The 20,558-nt window shown below is 45.2% G+C and overlaps 1 protein-coding gene and 1 long non-coding RNA gene across 2 annotated transcripts in view; both read left to right on the forward strand.

Moving 5' to 3' along the window:
* The window catches only part of LOC121876138 (astacin-like metalloprotease toxin 1), a 37,258-nt gene that overhangs the window by 4,543 nt on the left and 12,157 nt on the right, over positions 1-20,558 (forward strand). The gene's annotated exons all lie outside the window — the stretch shown is intronic.
* On the forward strand, positions 535-16,728 carry LOC121878059. The gene is made up of 3 exons (XR_006091095.1): positions 535-619; positions 738-841; positions 16,185-16,728. It is a non-coding gene; the product is annotated as an uncharacterized LOC121878059 (long non-coding RNA).

The following is a 20,558-nucleotide window of genomic DNA, read 5'->3' on the forward strand; positions in this document are numbered from 1 at the left end:
GTTCTGTGTACAGTATATGTCCTGTATGTTTCATTGGATGTGTGTGTGTGTGTGTGTGTGTGCGTGTGTGTGTGTGAACGATGTATGATCATGAGCAAAAAAATTATGAGTGGTACTAATAATGGATACAGCCCCCCTCCCCATGCAAATGAAAAACAAGAAAACGAAATAAAACTTGGTCACAATCATGTCCACATTTTTTGCCTTTGAAATATTACTTTGATATCGAAACAAGAAAACAAACAAACGAACGGACCAACCACTGAGGATTCCTCCCCTCTCCACCGCATTTCGCAAGTACTGTACACTTCTGCGCACCAAGAAAGGGGTGGAGGAAGTTGGGGAGAGGAAGGTCTGTACAACACACCCGTTACATCTTTCAGGTGTTAAGAGATGACTGTTGGCGACATCTCCTTCACCGCCCTCCTTCCCTCAATCAACCCATCCCTCCCTCCTTCCTTCCCTCACCCCTTTCACTCTCAAGTCTCTCCTCATCTCTACACTCTCATCCTTCCTTGCCTCTCTCAAGTCCCTCCTCACCTCTTCACTCTCTCTCACCTCCTCCTGCCTTCCTCACCTCTCTCCTCGCCTCGCCTCTAGCATCATCGTCACTTAACAGGTAAACATAAATCATCTCACACACACGTGTACTGCTGTGAAATAAACATCCATATATGACACACACGTACGGGTAGATGAAAGAAACGCATTTATTGTATTCTTTCTTCTTTCACCAGGAACCAAGAGAATACGTTGGATTTATTTACAGAGAAGAGCGTCTTGCGTGTTCCTTAGGCCTACAATTCTACTATATAACCTGTGGGAATTCGTCTCTATGAAGGTAAGGTTGTGGTGGTGGTGGTTGGTAACGGGTGGTAGTGGTTGATGGTGGTTGGTGATGGGTGGTTGGTGATGGGTGGTGGTGATGGTATAGGTGGTGGTAGTGATGGTGATACTATTGATTGATGAATTTAATTGAAATTGAATTTCACAGCGGGCAACTGCTAGTTCATTGTGCATCCCTTACCCATCCAGTGAGCTGAACAGCCATAATAATTACAGAGGTCACTCATGATGTACAGGTATATATAACAGATCCCAGTGGTCAGGATATTGTGGGCCTGAATGTTACAGAGTATTACCAGTACATTTTCTTGTTTAGTTCAGCACATAAAAGTTGACTTAGCTACTCGGCGCAACAGTCTTAATATTGCAGCTACCTTGCCATTAGAGATATAGTGCTGTGTCATTACACGCACAGTGCGACTGGACCTGTCTGTAAAAGATTCTATAATCTCACGGTCTAGGACGTAAGTGCTCGGGTGTGTGGTCATACTGTGTGTCTGGCCGTACACTTTACACGAGGGACATACAGTACTGCTACGGGTATACAGTACTGATATCCCAACCCTATAGTCTAGCAGTTACAGCAACTTGTAATACTTGCTCCATGTACATGTTTTACTTGATACATATCATCATGGTAAACAATGGATTAACTGATGCCTGTTTACACTTGTCTGCTTGCTACTAATTCACCAACAAGTTCTTTTTTGATTACGGATTTTAGGGTTCAGTTTGACAGACCAAGATTGTATTCAACAACAGTGTCTTTGTTAGGTGCGAGTTTAGCTGGGCATCAAGTACTGTGTTCACTGTGACTCACTGTGACCTACACATGTGAGAGGGGATCCACTGCAGCTTGATCTTGACACTCGGCAACAAGGCACACATTTTTGTGTCTGGCTTCAGAGACAATTGAATGAGACTCTGACTTGAGGGTGTTAATTAAGAGCAAGTAGTGAGGCTGGGGAGTCTGTGATGATGAGACTGTCTGTGTTGGAGACGTCTACCAGTCTGATGGCTGTGAGTATGACAAATAGTACAATTTGTAGAGTGGAAGCAAGTTATTTAATCAGACTACTTTCATCTAGTTTATTACCGTGAGGATGAATCACAATGGCACTTAGCAACACTTCCAGGCCTCCCCCAGGCAGCGTTGAGAGAGCCATCAATGTAGATCGTCTGTATGATGTTGTTTTCAATCTGTAGGTTATGTACGTGTGTTTCAGGTAAGGTCTGTGAGTAGTCAGCCGTTTGGGCGGGTATGTGGGTGTTGGGATGCCGAAGGGAACAATTCGTCAGGGTGGCAGAAGGCGATGTTGTGTCTCAACTTTGTGTAAGTAATGGTGGTGGTAATGATGATGATGACGATGATGGTGGTGATGGTGGTAGTGTTGGTGATGGTGGTAGTGGTGGTGATGGTGGTAATGATAGTGATGGTGGTGATGGTGGTAATTATGGTAATGATGGTAATGGTGGTATTGATGGTAATGGTGGCGATGGTGGTAATGATGGTGATGGTGGTAATGGTGGTAATGGTGGAGATGGTGGTAATGATTGTGATGGTGGTGATGGTGGTAATGATGGTAATGGTGGTAATGATGGTGATGGTGGTAATGATGGTGATGGTGGTAGTGGTGGTGATGGTGGTAATGGTGGTAATGATGGTGATGGCGGTGATGGTGTGGTAGTGGTGGTGATGATGGTGATGGCGGTGATGGTGGTAGTGGTGATGATGATGGTGATGATGGTGATGGCGGTAGTGGTGGTGATGGTGGTAATGATGGTGATGGCGGTGATGGTGGTAGTGGTGGTGATGGTGGTGATGATGGTGATGGCGGTGATGGTGGTAGTGGTGGTGATGGTGGTGATGATGATGGTGATGATGGTGATGGCGGTAGTGGTGGTGATGGTAATGATAATGATGGCGGTAGTGGCGGTGATGATGGTGGTAATGATGATGATGATGGCGGTAGTGGTGGTGATAGTAATTATGATGATGTTTAAAATATATACTACAGGCTCACTTGACCATACATACTTCATCACTACCACAGTACATAATATAGTAAAATAAAAGATTCACAAAGAACGCGTGACCCTTAGGTGCGAGGTGTGTGTGTGTGTGTGTGTGTGTGGTCGGAAGTGACTGCTGGCACCTGGGATGAGGGGAGGTGGTGGTGGTGGGGAGGAGGATGAGGCCCTCCCACCTGGACAAACACAGGATCAATACCTACCATCACCGTCACCACCTGTCATCCTACCCACCCATCCTTACCTTCCTCTCACCTGCCACCACCTGCCTCTCCCTCTCCTCTCACCTGCCACCACCTCTCCCTCCTGTCCCTAACCTACCATCTGTCCCACCTCACACTTACCACCACCTGTCACGCCCTCACCACCTATCCCCATCTGTCACACCTCTCCCTCACGTACCACCACCTGTCCTTCCCTCCCACCACCTGTACACCTCCCCTCACCTGTACCTCCCACACACCTGTCCACCCCCACCACACATTATCACCACCTGTCAATCCTCCCCCACCTATCACCACCTGTCATCCCCTCTCCCCACCCATCCTACCTTCCTCTCACCTGCCACCACCTGCTCCTCCTCCCTCTCACCTGCCACCACCTGCTACTCCTGTCCCCTAACCTACCATCACCTGTCCACCTCACACTTACCACCACCTGTCACGCCCTCCACTCACCTATCCCCATCTGTCACACCTCTCCCCTCACGTACCACCACCTGTCACCACCTTCCCTAACCTCCCACCACCTGTCACACCTCCTCACCTGTCACCACCTCCCACACACCTGTCACACCCCCTCCACCTCACATTATCACCACCTGTCAATCCCTCCCCTCACCTATCACCAACTGCCACTCCTTCCCCTCACCCGTCACCACCTCCTCTAATCTCCCACCACCTGCCACTCTCTCCCTCACCTATCATCACCTGTCACTCCCTCCCCTCACCTACCACCACCTGCCACATCAACCCCCTCTCACCTATCACCACCTGTGACCCCTCCACCTCCCCTCCCCAACCTACCTGCACATCAACCCCTCTCACCTACCACCACCTGCCACATCAACCCCTCTCACCTATCACCACCTGTGACCCCTCCCTCCCTCCCAACCTACCACCACCTGCCCACATCACCCCCTCTCACCTATCACCCACTGGCCTCCACCTCCCCTCCCAACCTACCACCACCTGCCACATCAACCCCCTCTCACCTACCACCACCTGCCACATCAACCCCTCTCACCTATCACCACCTGTGACCTCTCCACCTCCCTCCCCCAACCTACCACCACACCTCTACCATACGTTGTCACACTCTGCTGGATCTAAGAATTTATGCTTTTAACACCAATCACCATTAAGCCATACACCAACACTCATACACAAACAAGTGACCATACAAACACACACATACACGGATATATATTTTGTATACAGGACACACACACGACACATGATACAAGACACACACACACACACACACACACACACACACGACACATGATACAAGACACACACACACACGACACATGACAGAGACACACACACACACGACACATGATACAAGACACACACACACACACACACACACACACACGACACCAAGACACACACACACACACACACACACACACACGACACATGATACAAGACACACACACACACACACACACACACACGACACATGATACAAGACACACACACACACACACATGATACAAGACACACACACACGACACATGATACAAGACACACACACACACACACACACACACGACACATGATACAAGAACACACACACACACACACACACACACACACACGACACATGATACAAGAACACACACACACACACACACACGACACATGATACAAGAACACACACACACACACACACACACACACACACACACGACACATGATACAAGACACACACACACACACACACACACACACACACGACACATGATACAAGACACACACACACACGACACATGATACAAGACACACACACACACACACACACGACACATGATACAAGACACACACACACACACACACACACACACACACACGACAAATGATACAAGACACACACACACGACACAATGATACAAGACACACACACACGACACATGATACAAGACACACACACGACACATGATACACACACGACATGATACAAGACACACACACACACACGACACATGATACCAGAACACACACACACACACACACGACACATGATGAACCTTACACGCACACGACACATGATACAAGACACACACACGACACGCGTCTGAACACACACACGACACATGATTACAAGACACACACACACACACACGACACATGATACAAGACACACACACACGACATGATGCAAGACACACACACACGACACACATGGTCTGAACACACACACACACACACACACACACACACACACACACACACACACACGACACAATATTCTGAGAACCCCACACACGACATGATAGGAACACACACACACGACACATTACAAGAACACACACACACGACACATGATACAAAGACACACACACACACACACGACACATGATACAAAGACACACACACACACACGACACATGATACAAGACACACACACACACACACGACACATGATACAAAACACACACACACGACACATGATACAAGACACACACACACGACACATGATACAAGACACACACACACACACAACACATGATGCAAGACACACACACACACACACGACACATGATCTGAAGACACACACACACACGACACATGAATACAAGACACACACACACACACACACACACACACACACACACACACACGACACATGATCTCAGACCGCACACCACCACGACACGCATGATACCGAACCGCGACGCATCATACAGACACCACACACACGACACATGATGCAAACACACACGACACATGATACAAAGACACACACACACGACACATGATACAAAGACACACACACACACACACACACACACACACACACGACACATGATACAAGACACACACACACACACACACACGACACATGATACGAACACACACACACGACGCATCCCTTACAGACACACACACACACGACACATGATGGTGCCTGAGGTGTTGTGGTGCTGAGGTGTTGTGGTCGTGAGGTGTTGTGGTGCTGAGGTGTTGTGGCGATGAGGTGTTGTGGTGCTGAGGTGTTGTGGTGCTGAGATGTTGGTGTGCTGAGGTGTTGGTGTGCTGAGGTGTTGAGGTGCTGAGGTGTTGATGTGTTGTGGTGCTGAATTGTTGTGGTCGTGAGGTGTTGTGGTGCTGAGGTGTGGTGGTGCTGAGGTGTGGTGGTGCTGAGGTGTGGTGGTGCTAAGGAGTTTTGATACGGAGGTGTGTGTTTGACAGAAAACAGCATCTAAGACTAACGGGAAACAGGAAACTGATAACTGTGGTATCCACCTTTGGCATCAACTAGATAAGCTAACACGTACAGACACTGTAAGCTAACACTTGTACACAGACACTAAGCTAACACCTGTATACAGACACTATAAGTTAACACCTGCATACAGACACTGTAAGCAAACACCTGCATACAGACACTATAAGATAACACCTGTATACAGACACTGTAAGCTAACACCCGTATATAGACACTGTAATCTAACACTTGTATATAGACACTGTAAGCTAACACCTGTATACAGACATAAAGAAAACACCTGTATACAGACACTAAGCTAACACCTGCATCTGATATCTAAAATATCAAGAGTTTTGGGAACACTTGAATTATCGACATTAGTTCATAGACCAGTTAATTTTTCTTTTGACCTGAGCATATTACGTGGTGTTCATACTGTACTACTGACCATAACTGAGGTCTGTCCAAGAGTGATGTTAGTATTACTCTAAGTGTAACAGAGCCCGAAGACGCAGTTTATAGTTACCCTTCCTTCTTAGGGTTCGTTTACACGATCAGTCTCGGAGCATGTTTTCGAAGCGTGGTAAAAAAGTCGTGCTCGGGCAGTGATCGTGTAGACGGCAACACTGAACCACCAACCCTTCCCGGGCAGTTACGTGTGGGAGCCTAATAGTTGCGTGGCCACCTACGTGGGTTCCTGCCACTTATAGAGTCCCTCATATTTGTATCCGTCCCGGAAGTATGTGGACGTATTTTATCCAAGAGTGTGTTGTACATTTCAGGGGTCATGCGGATGTATCGTTGCACGTCCTGTGTGTCCTCACGCTGCATTTCAGCAAATATTTGGTTATAGTACCACACGATTTGCTCCTTAACCAGTTTTTCACCCACGCAGTCCGTTTTCTTGCTTTTTTCTTTAGTATCATGCTAGCGGCCAACACACACAACAGTGCAGCCGTCCGTCGCCGACTCGTCCGTCTGGGAGCCATGAACCTCTTGCCCAGCAGTCTACCACACACTGACCGGTAACGACGGTATGGCAGTTCCGTGTAAACACACCGTCCACTAAACAGTGGTCAGTACCCTGCTCCGACTCCATGTTTCGCCACTGATCCGAGGCGTGCGCGACCACCATACGTGGTAACTGATCGTGTAAACGAGCCCTTAGTGGCAGGGACCCACGTAGGTGGCCACGCAACTATTAGGCTTCCGCACGTAACTGCCCGGGAAGGGTTGGTGGTTCAGTGTTGCCGTCTACACGATCACTGCCCGGGCAAGGCTTCGTTACCATGCTTCGAAAACATGATCCGAGACTGATCGTGTAAACGAGCCCTACTAGACAGGTGTTTTGGCTCCTTAAGCCCCGTCTACACTATCAGTTCCCACCTGTGGTGTTCGAGCATAGTAACGGTGAGTACCCGGAAAATGAACGTGTAGACGTGAGCAACCGAAGCACCACCCCTGAACGAGGTAGTTCATGAGCTAGCGATATTTTCGTGCGTGGTCACCTGACACCTACGGCTACAGCAGTGTTGCCAGGCGGCCAGAAGAGTCTGGGTTTCACCAGACATTTTAGCTTTATACCAGAGGTTTCGAGTTATGGGAAATATAGTAGGATATTACCAGAATGTTCAAAATTATCGAGAAAATGGCCTGAAAATCTCCCTGATTTACCTCGTTATACAGTATCTACTGTATATTATTAAGTCGTCTATCATGTCACAGGTTCCTATGGTCTACTTGTATATTATCCGACAACACTGAGCGCCAGTACGTTACCATTCAGAGCCAAGGATGGATGTTGTCGCTGACCCTCCTGCCCCTACTCTTGCGCCACAGGAGTCACTTAATGAGGTTCCATTTGAATGGACAAAAAACTTCGCATTACATTTAATCGAGAAGTATAGGGATCATCCCTGTTTGTGGCATGTAAAATGCGAGGCCTACAAGAAGAGAAATAAGAAAACCATAGCATATGATCACTTATACCTGTATGTTAACGCACTGAATCCCAAATGCATGCATGGCATGGTAAAGAAAAAATAAACACCCTGCGTAGCCAGTACAAGAAGGAACTGAAGATGGTGGTCTCATCAAAGAAGTAGAGCTAGGTACTGTAGTGTAGCTTCCAGTCGTGCCCCTGTACCGATCGAGCCTCGCATGTGCGTGTTAACCTTTGCAGTTAGAGGGGTTACTCTACCAAGTAGGAATTGATACATGTTTGTTGACATACGAATGTAGTGCCTGACATCATTTGCCTCACCAAGTTTCAGTTCACTGAATATTTGATTATAGCTTCATCTATTTTTGTCTAAGAGCCGCTGTTTCACCCATGTTTTGCGTTGTCTACACTTCTTTTTATCACAAGAGAGGCGGTCAGAACACATACTCTGTAATAGCGCTGCTTAGCGGCGACGATTGGGTCTAGGAGCCATTGCCTTACCTACACTGGGAGCAGCCACCCACACACATAAGAACATAAGAACATAAGAATGGAGGAAACTGCAGCGGGCCTATTGGCCCATACTAGACAGTCCCGTTTACACCCAACCCCTATTGCTCATATAAGCATCCAACCTATGTTTGAAGCTATTCAGCGTATTCGAGTTAATGATGATATTTGGTAACTTGTTCCATTCATCCACTACTCTGTTTCCAAACCAGTGTTTACCTATTTCACGCCTAAATCTAAATTTGTCTAATTTAAAACCATTGTTACGAGTTCGCTCCTGGTTGGATAGTTTGAGTACCTTTGTAATGTCCCTTTGTTTAGCCCTGACTTCCACTTATACACCTCAATCAGGTCGCCCCTCGCTCTACGTCTCTCGAGGGAGTGCAAATTAAGATGCTTTAACCTGTCTCTATACTCAAGGTTCCTAATGCCCGGGATTAGTCTTGTCATTCTCCTCTGAATTCTTTCCAATGATTCTATATCCATTCTGTAATACGGTGACCAGAACTGAACTGCGTAATCCAGGTGTGGTCTCACAAGAGCAAGATACAGTTTTAGGATGACCTCGCTAGTCTTGTAACTAACACTCCTTTGTATGAACCCAAGTACTTTATTAGCCTTGTTACGAGCAAAAACACATTGTTTACTTGGCTTAAGGTTCCTACTTATCATTACTCCTAAATCTCTCTCGCAGTAGGATTTCTCTATGGCATCATTGTTCATCTGGTATCTGGTTTCCCTGTTTACATCTCCTATACTGAGTACTTTACATTTGTCCACGTTGAATTTCATCTGCCATTTTTCAGACCATTCGAAAAATTTGTTTAGATCTTCCTGTAGTTTTGCTGAGTCCTCATCAGATTTAATAACAGGTCCTATTTTAGTGTCATCAGCAAATTTACTTATGTTGCTGTCTATGCCGATATCTATGTCGTTTATGTATATAATAAATAATAATGGTCCAAGTACTGAGCCTTGGGGAACTCCACTTGTGACGTTGCTCCAATGGGACTTAGTGCCGTTAATGCTCACTGGCTGAAGTCAGTATACGTGTGAACGGCCAAACTGCTGGTCAGCGGTCTCTACCGTGCTTCGTCACCATGCTTCGAAACGTATGAGTAGCGTGCTCGGACACCACAGGTGGAAACTGATAGCGTAGACGGGGCTTTACACCTCTCAAGGGGACGGGAGAGGAAGGGTTGGAGGGAAGGGGAAGGGAGCGCGCCACTTCAACACTCCTCCTTGTGTACCAGTCTGACACACACACACAAACACAAACTTATACTTACAGGTCACGCATATCATAAATAAACATTCTTGGGTACAAAGCACACACACACAACACACACACACACACTACACCACATCCTCCCCACACACACACCCCCCACCCACCCCCCCACACACCACAACCCTCACTCATCCCTCACCCACACACACACTACACTCCTCACCCATCCCCACACACACACTACACCTCACCCATCCCCCACACACACCACCCCCACCACATCCCCCCACACACACCCTCTCACATACTACACCCATGCCCCCACACACACACCCCCTCCATATTACACACACATCCCCACACACACCACACCCTCATACTACACCACATCCCCCCACACACACACCACACACACACACACCACATCACCACCACACACACTACACCACATCCCCACACACACTACACCACATCCCCCCCACACACACACACTACACACCTGCATCCCCCCACACACACTCACACCCTCACCCACACACACACCCTTCACCCACCCCCACACACACCACACCCCCCACCCATCCCCCCACACACACCACACCCTTCACCCATCCCCCACACACATACACACCCTCACACACTAAACCACACTCCCCCACACCTTTTCCCCCACACACACACTACACCCTCACCCATCCCCACACACACACATTACACCCTTCACCCATCCCCACACACACTACACCCCCACCTCTCCCCCCCCTACACACACTACACCCTTCACCCATCCCCACACACACATTACACCCTTCACCCATCCCCCCACACACACACACACCACTCACCCATCCCCCACACACACTCACCCCCACCCATCCCCCCCCACACACACACACTACACCCCCCACCCATCCCCCCACACACACACACACACCCTTCACCCATCCCCACACACACTACACCCCCACCCATCCCCACACACACCACACCCCCACCCATCCCCCACACACACACACCACACCCCACCCACCCCACACACACACTACACCCCTCACCCATCCCCCACACACACTACACCCCTCACCCCACACACACCATAGACAAACCCTAACGAGCACACAGAATGACACTTCGTAGAAACACATTTCGTGGAAGACAGCAATACTGTACGTTGACAAACTGCGTTCTGCTAAGAGTACACTCACCAGGCAAATAACCAAACCGGGAAAAAAAACAGTGATAAAGAAAGAAATAGAGAAATTCTGATAATATGCATAAATGGGTGTGATGATAAATAAGCGATTAGTGAATAAATTAGATAACTAGATAGATGAATAAATAAATATGAATAATAAATGTGGATACGTAAATGTGCAGAGAGAAAAAACTGATAAATAGCTTAATGAATAAATGTATAGATAAATGAATAAACAAGTGAATAGATGAATGAATAGATGTAAGCAATTAAGAAAACATACAAACAACAATAAACAAGTGGATTAATTAGAATAAGTAAACAAAATAGACATAATGAATAATAAAATATAGAAGACGGTACAGGTACACAAATACGAAATAAACAAGAAATAAAGAAACTCGCAAACGAAAAGTAAAATAATAATGACTAAACAAACACAAACAAATGAAGAAATACATTAATTATTAAATGAAAACCTAAATACAAAATAAAGAAAAAACACAAGCAACACTAATTACAACAATCATATACCATTATAGTATAAGTTATTAAGTATTTACATTTTCTCCGTACCTCACGAAACACGAGAAAACGCGCGAGAAAATTTTATTTTAATTCTATTACTATTAATGCGTCTATTTGGGGTAGGTCTTAATTGGATTCGTCAGTCTTAATATAGCCGTATGTCTTCATGGGTCCCTTTAAGACGAGGGCCTATTATAACTGGGGCCCATGCAGCTAGTCAACATACACCAACCACCGCTTGAAGGAGAGTGGCGGCTACTTGCGTGACCCGACAATATTCATTAATTAAAACTTTGTGTGAAACCTAATTAGATTTTTTTTTTAAGCGGAGAACCAAAATACCTATTGTGTATAATCCTCTTCATTAAATTTGTATAATCTCCTTTAAAGGGATTTTTTTTCGCTATAAATAAGCTTATCCTCATTCAGTGTTTATTATCGTTTTCTGTTATTTAGTGTCAGTTTCTTGGAAAACAAAATAATTAAATTTCCGTTCTGTGAATTAGATATGTTTTCTCTTGTCATAATTTCTAATATATTTTTCTTCTAGTTCAAAGAAAATAGAATAATAAAATTGTTGATCATTTCATAATATAGTTAAGGATTTAAGAAATTACAAACATGTAATGGAGAATATAAATTAAAAATAATGAATGAAAGAATAACAGAAATGGAGGAAATGGGAAAACAATGATTATATATAAAGAAAAATCTACAGTATAGGTGACGATTATTTGTTTTAATTATTTTAGAGACAAATAAAATAAAAAGGATTAGTTAAATAAGCACACACACACACACACACACACACACACTTCCTTTGTGTACCTGTAAAGGAAGTAAATAAAAAAAGTGATCGTCTTTTGTCTCCGTGCTGCTGGTATAAACAAACTGAGATCAATATTGTGAATTAATCAGGTGCCTTTTTCGTGGGAGTATTAGGCTAAGGGTGACAGGAACTCGATAGACTGGTGACTGGAATGTTCAAATGGTCTGTGATAGCCAACAGTTGACTGGTTGGTACAGGTGGACAGACTGGTGATATGAGTGTTTAAGCTGCTCTGTGGTAACCGACAGTTGACTAGTTGGTACAAGAGGGCAATAGACTGGTAACTCTTGAGTGGCTTTATCAGAGCCACTAACTGAATGGTCAGATCAAAGAGCGAGAGAATGGTGACTGCAGGCGAAGGTTGTGATTTTAATATTTATGTAGACTGGTGAATTGAAACTATTAGCTTAGGTAACCGTTTTTTGTCTGGCCAGGTCTGGAAATGGAAAGACTGGCGAGTGGAGTGTTGAAGCACCTTTATGATAGCCGGCAGTTGACTGGTTGCAATAGGAGCTCGACAGACTGGCGACTGGAGAGCAACCTGATGGACAGTCCTGCAAGTAACCCCCGCCCCCTACACACACACCTCTCAAGCCTTTTGGTAAACATTGTGTCTCACCGGCGACTGGACACGGGTTTTCGAGAAAGATACACACCCCTGTAATAACAACAACACTGAAGGTATAATCGAAGACAAACCAATTGTGTGTATGAGTGACGTGGCTTAATCGTCATGGTCTTAGTAGGTGAGAATGACAATCCACGGTCCGGATTCACAAAGGTCAAGTACGTTTCGTTGTCTCCGAAATGACGTCAACAAAACGCATTTAATTAGGGTAGATTCCCAATGTAATTGTTTGTCTTTTTAAACATTATACAGTACTAGTGATTGAGCCTATGTTAACCAGGTGGATAATATGTACAGACAACTACAGTTACCGGGAATATTATTAGTGTTTACTGCTATGAACAGAAGGCCAGTGAGTGATCCCTTGATCCCTGATGCACTTATAAGGTTCCTCGAATTATCCAAGGTGCGAATATTTCAGAGTATTAATTATCGTATTTATATGATAAACAACATTATTGGGAATGATACAGGCCAATAGAAATGTTCTCTATGAGGAATACTCACTTAATTGTCCATATTTAGCTTATTCAATGTTTTCCTCGTATACCACGTCAACTGGTCCACTGTATGAGGTCATTATCCAAACATAGTATAAGACACGCAACGTATTTACGTCATCAATGAATACTAAACATGTAGTGTGAGGAGCCAGCCAGCCTTCTTCCAGAGATTTTAGAGCAAGATAAAGTCAAGGACGGGGAGAGGAATGAGTGGGGCTTCGGAAGGTGTACCTTACCCGAGATGAGGAGGCTAAAGCATATCTGTTCCCAGGTAAATAATTAATCAATCATTTTTTTATTCAACCCATTGCTAAAAATCATATGAAATCGTCTACTTGCGCCAGTATTTAACCAGAACTTTGAGAATACTGAAGTAAAACTCCAAATTTGAAATGCAATACACTAATGCAGTATTGAGCTCAAGGAAACTGATATAATTGCGTGGCGCCACTGTGACAGACGTGGGGGAGAGCTTCGATGGGTGAAGTGAAACGAGTCTATAGGAAATAACTGGAAAGGTGTTTAAGCCACTGCACCTTTCCTCTCATTCTAAAACTCACTTCAATCCTCCATTTATTCTTCCCTGAACCTCCATTCCCCGTCACTAGCCCTTATGTCATGTCATGATTCTTAGGGGTTCAAGCCTAAGTCCACCCTACGAAGAGCATGGGCAGGCCAGACACCTTTTTCACGGGTTCAAAGCTCAAGTCTACCTAGGCGACAAAATTTCCCCCAAATTTAAGTAAACACAATGACAACCGAACTTAGTGTCCACATTAAATCCACAGAATATATAGATTAGATTAAGTTAGGTTAAGTTAGATGAGGCTAGGTTTGGTTACGTTGAGGCTAGGTTAAGTTACGTTCCTGTAGGCTGTCAAATATCTCACAATTATTTTTATTTGTAGGGAGTGCAATTTGTCTGTTTAATATTTGTTTTTTATACGTATTTCTTGTCATGCGGTTCTCATTTTATCAATTATTTTTTAACCGTTTTCATCAAGCAGTCTACTGTATATTTATCTTATTTTCTTATCCTCCTATTCCTTTCGTTATCGATTCGTCTTAGTAAACCACTTCTAATGACATTTTTGGATATTTTATTACTTCTCCTAACATATTATTTTTTTTTGTATTTCTTAATTTATCGGTTCTTTTGTGTATTATTCCCATATTTATCTACCCCTTTGGACTTCTTCCTAATTTCCTAATCCAATTTACCAATTTCTACTAATCCAAGTCACTAATCCATCAGTTCTCTTATGACGTTACTAATTCTAACTGTTTTGACTAATCTCTCTTTCTAAGACACAAAAATAGTCTTTTGAATCTCCTAATCTACCATACACACAGTTTAATCCACCTACCCCCCTTTCTGATCCGTTGCTGCTAATCGGTGTTTTTATATTCTTTGTTTATTAAGTTATTTAAATGAATCTTTCTAATCATTAAGTTGATCCTATGTTTTTTCTAACCCACTTAGTTCGTATTTCTAATCTGTACCAGTTCCTCTAATTCGTTTGTCTAATCGACCTATTCCTCAAAACCCTTCATCCTAATCCATAAATTACTCATGAATCGTATTTTTAATCCGTCCATTCCGTCACGATTGAATTTTCTAATCTTTGCTAGTTCCTTCTTTCCGTTTTTCTAATCTACTGAATCTTCAAACACCGTCATCCTATCCTGCAAGTTCCTGTTACCCAAGAGGGAGGGACGTGTCCTTATCTACAAGTTACTTAGGAGGGAGTACTGCAACCTTACTTACTAGTTACTCAGGAGGGAGGGACGCAACCTTATCAACTAGTTACTCAGGAGGGAGGGACACAACCTTATCTACGAGTTACCCAAGAGGGAGGAAAGCAGCTTTACTTACTAGTTACTTAGGAGGGAGTACTGCAACCTTACCTACTACTAATTATTCAGGAAGGAGGGATGCAGGAGGCCCCTACCTCCCGATAGGTTCCCGGAACAGTATCATGTGCTTGGTTCAGTATCTGCGGGAGGTCTTACTCAGAACCAACAAGATAAGATTGGGTTAATTCTGCCAGGGAACGCTCCGTGTTCTGAGTAACGCTGTGTAGAAGTGTTCAAGAGTGAAAAAATAAAAATAAGAGGTATATTTAGTTATGGCAGATGGGTAATACTTGATAATGAAACAAGAATGAAAACTTTAGTGGTAAGAGACATGTTTACAAAGGCAATTATTTGCTCTTGACATTCAGATAAAAAGAAAAAAGTCATTTTCCTGTATTTACGAAGACAAAATTGATATTGGGCATTGAAATAATATGTAAAGGGTTATATATCTTGTAAAACAAAGAGATATTACCTGAACAAACGACTGACTTATGACTATGTATCGAGTAACTAACACGTGTAAACAATCGTCACTAAAACTCATGAAAATTGGTTCATCTTATCATACGCGTTTTTTATGTAATGTATTTTTCCCATCAAATAGAAAGTCAGTATCAAATGTATTTTCTCTTTTGTCTCTAAGGTACCATCGGCAGCCTTCATAGTTGTGTATGCTCCGGGAGTGTGGATAATGCATGAAACCCTGACAACAGTGTTACGGCTAACGTCTGCAGGAAGGTTGGCAAGATAACTTAACCCGGATGTATATTTTGAGTTCTCTATAACACGAGCGAAGATTCAGAGAGGTGGCCGCCCAGGAGCTCGACCAAAAGATACAACAATCGACAAGAGACGAAAAAGATCACCGAATTCTTCATTTTACGAAGTGACTCGACGTTGGTTTTTATCTGTTGGAAAATATAATTCACAGAGGAAGGAAGGGATCACCAGAAAAATTGATACCCCAGATTATGTTACCAAGAGATTAACCATTCACACGCAAAACTGTCCAAACGTAACGTAACCTAACCAAACTAAATCTAACCTGACCCAACTTAACCCAACCAAACCAAACCTGACCTAACTTAACTATACTAAACTATATATAACCTACTCTAACGAAACCTAACCTAACCTAATCGAACCTAACGTTACCGTACGTAACCTAACCGTACCTAAAATAACCTAATCGTACCTAATCGTACCTAATCTAAATCCCCCAGGTAGCATTAGAGTGATTAATCTCCAGGTAAATACAGCTGGGGTGTCTAGTCTACAGATGAGTCAAACTCTCTATCACAAGCCTCCTAGAATTGACCACCGTAAAGCCTCCCAGCATAGAAATCAGTCAGGGAGGATAATCAGCATGTGGCTATTGAGACTCCACTGTGTACCAAGACGGTTATTCACGTCATTATTCATATCACTAGAATGAAGAAGTTCCGTGTTTTTTACCCTTACCAACATGCGCTAGAAAAAAGTGAGTTCGTTTCCACCTGTTGCGTTACATCCTATACATCCACCAACTCGCTCGTGATATACCGTCGGTGGTGACAGGAGTGTTGCCAGGGTGATACTTGATCTTTAACACGTCTGTCTTTCTGGAGTTGATAATAACCGCCCACAATAACATAAACAACACGACGTCTGAATAAAGGCTCCTGGAATGGATAGTCCTCGTGGCTCAAGATGTAAGGATGATGATGCTATCTTTGTCGAGTTAATTATCGAAGTATATAAGAGAAAATAAAATTATATCTAGAAATAGTACATAAATAATATCGAGAGAACCGTAATTATAAACGTTCACCTAACACTAGAGTTTGGAGAGAAAATAACAGCAGATTATCCCTCTAAGGATTATCTGTATAAATTATATATTTTTCCCCTTGACTGATGCAAAGTGAACGGATCTTGTTTATGGAGAATCTCAGTGTTAACTTTACCGCTGTTATCTGGGCATGCATTTTTACGCTTTAAATCAAGTCAATTAATTAAATACAGGCTTTACATCTTCACTCCTGACTAACAGTGAAACCTCCATATAATGCACTTGTCTCTCCATATGAATCCGTTAGATTGGGGCTTTACATCTAATGGACCCTCGATATAACGGACTTTCCTCTCTACACAGTCCGTTATATGGAGGTTTTACATCTAATGGACCCTCGATATAACGGACTTTTCTCTATACAGTCCGTTAAATAGAAGCTTCACTAAACCTTCCACGTACAAACCTTTCACATTCTGGACCCATACTATACTGTTCTAAACACCAGAGAGAGCGATCATAGAGCTAAGCTAATAGTGTGTTTGGGTTGTGTCATGGGTTAGTTATTGTCTGTCGGTACAGGGACTAGACATCCTACCCTGTCCCATATATGGGTGTCTTAAGGGCCTTATTTCATATTCCGCCGACCCTATTGGCGGATGCTGGTCTAGGGAGGTTGTCTATTGCCTGGCCGTGTAGATCGTGGGTGGTAATGGACACTTTGAGATTTGGTTAGGTTCTCCCTCCTTCCCTCCCTCCCGCCCTGCCTACACCCCTCCCCCTCTCTCCCTCCTACCCTCCCTCCCGCCCTGCCTACACCCCCCTCTCTCCCTCATTCCCTCTCTTTACCATGCTCCTGTAGCTCCTTCATTCTCCACTTCCCTACCTACCTTCTACCTTACCTTTCTCCCTCATTCCTTACCTACCTTCCTCCCACTCTCTCTCCCTCATTCTCTCTCTCTACCTCACTCCTTTTCTCTCTAGCTCTCTCCTTCTCTCCCTACCTTCCTCCCTCGTTCTCTCTTTTCTCCCCTCCCTCTATTCCTCCTCCCGTCTCTAGTTCTCTCGTTTTCTACCCAATTCCCTGCTTCCTTACCTTCTTCCCTCCCTTTCTCCCTCCTTCCCTCCCTACAGAGTACCTCCTTCCCTCTCCATCACTTTCCCTCCCTACCTTCCTCCTTCCCTTTCCCTCTATCCCTGCCTACCTTCATCCCTCCTTCTCTCTCTCTGTCTCTCTTTGCTTCCTTCCCTCTCCATCAACTTCCCTCCCTCCCCCTCCTTCCTTTTCCCCTCTTTCCTTTTCCCTCCTTCCCTTTCCCCCTACTTCCCTTACCCCCTCCTTCTCTTCACCCTCCTCCAATCCCCTTCTCTCCCTGTAGTCTCTCGTTTCTTCCTTTCCCCGTACTTCCCTCTCCCTCTTTTTCTCCTCCTTCCTCCTTCCCTCTCCTTCTCTCCCTCTCTCTCTCTACCTACACCACTTGATCACCAGCACTCACAACAACACATAATATGAACAAAAGACGTCAAACCATTTCCTAGTAAAGTGTTTTTTTTGTCTAAATCTTAAACCACAAAACAAACATTCTCAGAACCGATTTTTTTCCTACATTGTAATCTGGCACTTCACCGCTTGCTGTCACTGGTGTGTGGTTGTGGTGAGGAGTTATGGGAATGTGGTTGTAGTTGTGATGGAGGGTTGATATGGCATGATTGTGGTTGTGGTTGTAGTTGGGATGATGAGGAATGTGGTTGCAGTAAGGGTTGTGGTGGGGGTTAACGGGGACTTGTGGTTGTTGTCGGGGTAATGATGATAATTATATTAGTGATAGATAGATAGATAGATAGATAGATAGATAGATAGATATTGTCCATCTTTCCTTTTTTTCATCAGAAAAAATTGCCACATATTTATCTACCTCATATCCATTCTAACTATTCAAACATCAAGCAATCCATCCATCCATCAATCCACCCATTAATTTATCTATCTACCCATTTATTCGTCTATCCACCCATCCATCCATCCATCAGTCCACCCTCTCATTCATCCATCCATCCATCCATCCATCCATCTATCTACCCTCTTATCCATCCATCCATCCATCTATCTACCCTCGTATTCATCCATCCATCCATCCATCTACCCTCTTATCCATCCATCCATCCTCTTATCCATCCATCCATCCATCTATCTACCCTCTTATCCATCCATCCATCCATCCATCCATCCATCCAATCCAGCCACCCAGCCACTGTACCATGCCGCCTCCCGCCATCAACTGGGGTCTTATCTCTCTGGGGGTTTGTATCTCCTCCACCGGTCACATATCAAGCAGGGGAAAGGGGCAGGAGGTAGGGCAAGGGGCAGGAGGTAGGGCAAGGGGCAGGAGGTAGGGCAAGGGGCAGGAGGTTGGGACAAGGGAGGAGGTTGGGCAAGGAGTAGGAGGTTGGGCAAGGGTGGGCAGGAGGTTGGGCAAGGGGTAGGATGTAGGCAAGGGGAGGAGGTTGGGCAAGGGGTAGGAGGTAGGGCAAGGGGTAGGAGGTTGGGCAAGGAGTAGGAGGTTGGGCAAGGGGGCAGGGAGGTAGGGCAAGGCAGGAGGTAGGGGCAATGGGCAGGAGGTAGTGCAAGGGGCAGGAGGTTGGGCAGGTAGGGGCAGGAGGTGGGCAAGGGGTAGGAGGTTGGGCAAGGGGTAGGAGGTAGGAGGTTGGGCAAGGGGTTGGGAGGTAGAGGGGTAGGAGGTGGGCAAGGGGGGAGGTTGGGGGCAGGCAGGGGTAGGAGGTGGGCAAGGAGTAGGAGGTTGGGCAAGGCAGGAGGTAGGGGCAAGGGGCAGGAGGTGTGGGGGCAGGTGGGAGGTGGGCAAGGTAGGAGGTTGGGGCAAGGGGTAGGAGGTTGGGCAGGAGTAGGAGGTTGGGCAAGGGGTAGGAGGTAGGGCAAGGGGCAGGAGATTGGGCAAGGGGTAGGGGAGGTAGGGCAAGGGGAGGAGGTTGGGCAAAGGAGGTAGGGCAAGGTAGGAGGTTGGGCAAGGAGTAGGAGGTTGGGCAAGGGGCAGGAGGTTGGGCAAGGGCAGGAGGGGGGGCAAGGGGCAGGAGGGGGGCAAGGGGAGGAGGGGCAAGGGATAAGAGGTTGGACATGGGGTAAGAGGTTGGGCAAGGGCAAAAGGTAGGAAATAGCAGGTAGGGTTAAGGGTAGGAGGTAGGGGCAAGGGGCAGGAGGGGCAAGAGGCAAAAGGTAAGGCAAGGGTAGGA

This window comes from Homarus americanus, unplaced genomic scaffold, assembly GCF_018991925.1.
Source record: "Homarus americanus isolate GMGI-L3 unplaced genomic scaffold, GMGI_Hamer_2.0 scaffold33468, whole genome shotgun sequence".
Lineage (NCBI taxonomy): Eukaryota > Metazoa > Arthropoda > Malacostraca > Decapoda > Nephropidae > Homarus > Homarus americanus.